The sequence below is a fragment of the Gossypium hirsutum genome, chromosome D10, assembly GCF_007990345.1.
Source record: "Gossypium hirsutum isolate 1008001.06 chromosome D10, Gossypium_hirsutum_v2.1, whole genome shotgun sequence".
In the NCBI taxonomy this organism is placed as follows: Eukaryota; Viridiplantae; Streptophyta; class Magnoliopsida; order Malvales; family Malvaceae; genus Gossypium; species Gossypium hirsutum.
The window spans coordinates 27,231,159-27,236,622 of NC_053446.1; positions in this window are offsets into that span (position 1 = coordinate 27,231,159).

Sequence of the window (5,464 nt, forward strand, 5' to 3'; positions counted from 1 at the left end):
AAATTATTTTATAAAAATTTCGGCAAAATTTCTGTCTAATTTACGTAAAATCCCCTGTAAAAATTTAGGTTTCACAATATAATCACAATCAAATAATCAATTTCCCACACTTCTGTCGAAACCAACTTTTATTTTGAAAAAACAAAAATTAGTTGTCAATGAAAATTGGAGTCGCCACCAATCTTTTATTGAGGTGTGATTGGATCACCTAAAAGAATAGCTTTGGTCTATGAGTTTTAGAAAAATGGATTCGGGAGTCAGTTACGTACGAGGAAGGGTTAGCACCCTCGTAACGCCTAAAATTGGTACCTAGTTAATTAATTAGTGTCTTAATTTCAAAATTTAAAAATATGATCCTTAATAAAAACTTTAAAAAAACATTACTTATTAAGACTCTTATCATTTCAGAGAAAGCAAATGTCACACCCAATGCGTTAGGGCACAACATTCTAATTCCTCAAAAATGAATTAGTCCAAAATACTCGTGTAATAAAAATTCAAAAGAATATTCATTTGTTTAAGATTTAAGAAATCGCGGCCCAATACGTTAGGGCACAATCTCTCAAAATCCTAAACTTGGAACATTTCCTTTGTTACTATATTTAAAAAAAAATTCTTTGTCTCGAGAAATCAATACGTCACATCCAATACGTTAGGATACAACATACTAAATTCCCGACAACAAGCTTTTCATTTTTTTTGATTAATGAGCAATTCTCGATTGTTAGATTTATCGAAGAAAACTAGAACCCAATACGTTAGGGCTCAATTTCCTTGAAAATACTAAATACGAGTATTATCTCAATTTTGAAAATTTTAAAATCGAGTAAAAAAATGATGTAATCTACATTAAGTGTAAAATACAATAATAAATACAACAATGACATGGAAATAAACGAAATTAATGTACATAAAAACAACAACGATATGTAAAGTGTCAAATGCACAAAATATAAATGTAAACATAAATCAATAAAGAAAATAAACAAAAATATAGAATAAAAGGTACAAAATATACATACATTTGAAATTATGAAGAAATAAAAGACATAAAGGTAATTTATACATAAAGCTTTTGGGTTATAAAATCCATATACATAAAATACATAATGCATTTATGAAAATAAAGAAAAATATATGCATATAAATTAAAATATGTGTTTAAAAACATATATATACGGATTTAAGCGTTTTTGAAAATAAATAAAAAACATAGATATACTCGTATATATAAAATAACCAAAAAAATATAAATATATTTACATGTACATATATATGAAAAAAAAATTATACATATATAAATTATAAAAAAAAATTCACCATGGAAATTAACTAATTTAAAAATATATATATAAAAAATGACTAAATTGAACTGAAGATGAAAAATCTAGGGCAAATTCGCAAATAAATAAATTCCAAAGGACCATATTGAACGCGCCAATAATGCAGAGGGGCTAGAGAGGAAATTATCCCTTCTCCTCTAAAACGACGTCGTTCAAATTGGACCAAATAGTAATTTAAAATAAATTAAAAGGGAGAATTAAAAAATAAAAAAAAAACTTAATTGTAAAGACAATAAAAGGCGGAGGGGCTAAAAACGCAATTTACCCCCCGCTCAAAAACACGCAGATCCTAGGCTGGGTCGGGTCGGATTCGGGTTGCCCTCCCCAAAACGACGTCGTTTTAGCGCCTGGGGAGTCTTAGTGAAACGACGCCGTTTCGATAGGCTATTTAAGCCAAAAATACTTCAAAAAATTTTAAATTTTCATTCTTTTTGAAAAAAAAAAACTTTCAAAAAAACTCTCCCTTCCCAGCTCGTCCGGCCAGGGGTCTGGTCATTGGCCAGTCGTCGGCCACCACACCGGCCACCGATCTTCGACGCCGGCACCGCTGTATGTGGTGGCCGGAAAAAGGGAAAATCCCCTGTTTTGCCTTTTAGACTCGCCTAAGCCCAAATCTGGGTTCAAATCCCTCAAAATATCGACAAAAATGCCTCGAAAGCCCGAGAAACCCTTCGGCTTCTGGTCGTCTGTCATCGGAGAGGACACCCTCAACCATCCACGGCGATCTGGGCACCTCTAAAGGTTACTTCTTTCCTGTTTATTTGTTTTATAAGTATGTAAAAAAAATAAAAGTAAATAAAATAAAATTAAAAAACTGTAAATCTTAACCTTTGGATCGGTTGTATTGCTTTTAGGATGGAGTTTTCTGTTTTCGGTTGTGGAAATAGTTGTTTTTTATTGATTTCCCATCCTTGTTACAGTATATCAATGGCTATTTTATAGCCATAATAAGAAAACTATAAAGAAGTAAATCTATTCATGTTGATTTGATTTTTCGAATCTTTGATTTTGTTTCCTTTCTTGCGTTTATTCCTTGCAGGTGAAGATCGGGGATGCGGCTCGTGCGAGGCTTGGCTTGCGGCGCTGTTGATCCTTAGAAACCCTAGGGTTTCTTCATCTTGTTTTGGGCCACCGAGTTTTGGGCCTCTGCTTTACTTCAATTTGGGCCATGGATTCTGGGCCAAACATTTGTTTTAGATTCACTTTATAAAAACAACTTGGACTTTTTATTTTACTTTTAATTTTTAAAGGGCCGGGTAAAATTTAGGTAGTACAACTGCCCCTCGTTGCTCGTTACCGTGTAATGGGAACGGAGTAAAGACTTTAAAAATGCCCGATTTTGCCCGGCTGTGCTGGATTTTGGTACTCTTCTTCTTTAAGTAGCCTCATTCCTTCCTACTGCATCTTTATAGGTATAGGAACTAGTGCTTCAATCTACTCCACTGTAATGTCAGGGAGGTAGGATTTGATTTCTTGGGTCTACCCCACTGCAATTTCAGGGGGATAAGACTTGCTTTCTTGAGTCTGCTCCACTGCAACTTCAGGGAGATAGGATTATTGGCTTTAATCTGCTCCATTACACCGCCAGAGGAGTAAGATTCATCGTCGTGGTTTCAATCCACTCCACTGTAATGCCAAAGAGATAGGATTCACTGCCCACAGTTTCAATCCGCTCCACTTCAGCTAATCCAAGTCTTAACGCCCGGGAGATAAGATTCACCGTCGTGGCTTTAATCTGCTCCGCTACAATGCCAAGGAAATAAGATTCATTGTTGCGACTTCATTCTTTTTCATTGCAACGTCAAGGCGATAAGACTGATGTCTTCAATCTGCTTCGCTGTCGGTGCAGGAAGGCAAGATCTGCTATTTTTAACCTGCTCCGCTGCAACCTAGGGAGGCAAGGCTGGTGTCTTCGATCTGCTTCGCTATCAATGCAGGAAGGCAAGATCTGCTTCTTCGATCCACTTCCTACCAATATAGGAAGACAAGATCTGCTATCTTCGATCTACTTCACACCAATACATGAAGACAAGATCTACTTTCTTCGATCTACTTTGCCACCAGTATGGGAAGACAAGATCTGCATCTTCGATCCATTTCCTACCAATATAGGAAGACAGGATCTGCTATCTTCGATCTACTTCACGCCAATACATGAAGAAAAGATCTGCTTTCTTTGATCTACTTCGCCACCAATATGGGAAGACAAGATCTAGTCTTCGATCCACTTCCTACCAATATAGGAAGACAGGATCTGCTATCTTCGATCTACTTCACGCCAATACATGAAGACAAGATCTGCTATTTTTTAGCCTGCTCCACTGTTTCCCAGGGAGATAAGGCTTTATGATTTCACTGATCTGTTTTTTGTGAAACATGACCTGTATGATGAACCCAATTATGCCTAAGATGAAGATGGCATGATAAAAAATGCATCAAATGATCCTAACCAGACATGTATGAATGGTGTTTGCATGAGTGTAGGATTTGTTTTTTACTATTGTAACGCAAGGGTAGGAATATATGGCTTTTCCTCAATCCTCTCCTATAAAATTTCAAGGATCTAAATCTTTCTGGTCCTTTATACTATTCCCAGGGTGTCGTACCAAAAGGCTCACGCACAAATGAAGGCTCTTTTCTCCGAGGGAACTTCTTCTTATTCCTTGGTGATTAAGTTTTGTAGCCAAGCCAGACTTCTTGTCATCTCAACAAAATTCGAAAGAACAGTCCTAATTCAGACTTTCTCTTCTTAGATATTTCAATTTTAAGCCCGGTCATTCTAAACAATAGTCCTGTTTCAGGTTACTAATTATTTAGAAATTCCCGAAATAATATGCAAAACTTCTTTTGTGAAAGTTTATTAGTCCATCAATCATTATTCTAATGCGACATGTTTTCAAAAATAATGACTAGGGCATAACTCAAAAAATAGAAAAGGAATTTATTGATAGCAAGTGTCTTGAAAAGAAAAAGTATTCAAGAATAGCAAAGAATGAAGTATTACAAGAACAAACAAATTCAATACAAGTAGTATGAAGACTAGGTGCGTTGGATATCGCAGCTTGAACTTCTCCGTGAAAACTAAGAACCATTTTGAATTTAACATGTGTTTAGGGGATCTACAGTACTTTGTCAATGCCTCAAGACGTCGTATATCATTTTCCTGTTGATTTAGGTGTAGTCGAATCACCACGTGCCCTAATGTTTAAGCTGCCCTTTTCGGGTTTTCAACTCAAATCCCCTTTGGTCTCAAGGCGCCCTTTGCGGGTTTTCACCTTGGCCTCTCATTTTTTTTTGAAGCGCCCTTTGCGGGTTTTCACTTTGATTCCTCCTTTTCCTTCAAGTGAAATATTTCTTGACTAAATCTGAATTTATAGGATTCGATAAATTTTTGCCATCCATTTCACTCAAAATCAAAGCACCTCTAGAGAAAGCCTTTTTTACAACATAAGGTCTCTCCCAATTTGGCATCCATTTCCCTCTAAAATCCTTTTGTAAACGGAGGATCTTTTTCAACACCAAATCCCCCTCATGAAATTCTCTGGGACGAACCTTCTTATTATAGGCTCGCATCATTCGTGTAACACCCCGAACCCGAGACCGACACCGGAGTCGGACACGAGATGTTAACAAACTTTGAAAAATTTCCTTCCAGACACTGCCCAGTCTGAGTACTAGTCGCTTCAAAAATCATATCTTGAGTTTCACAACTCAAAAATCAGTTTCGTGATTTTTCCCTGAAACTAGACTCATTTCCCCACCTATGTATTTTTTTCTAGAATTTTTGGTCGGGCCAATTAGTACATTTTATTAGTCAAAGTCTCCCATGTTACAGGGGTCGACTACACTGACCTTTTCCCATTACGACTTGGATATCTCTCTGCACAGAGCTTCAATACTGATGCCGTTTGTTTCTATGGAAACTAGACTCAGAGAGGAATCCATACATATATGGTATGACCCCTAATTATCTCTGGTCAATTTATAGTGAATTTCCAAAGGCGGAACAGGGAATCCAGAAACTGTTCTGGCCCTGTTCCACAAGAACCCGAATATCTCTTACTGTACTGTCCATATGATTGTTTCGTTACTTTCCTATGAAAGTAGATTCTTCAAGGTTT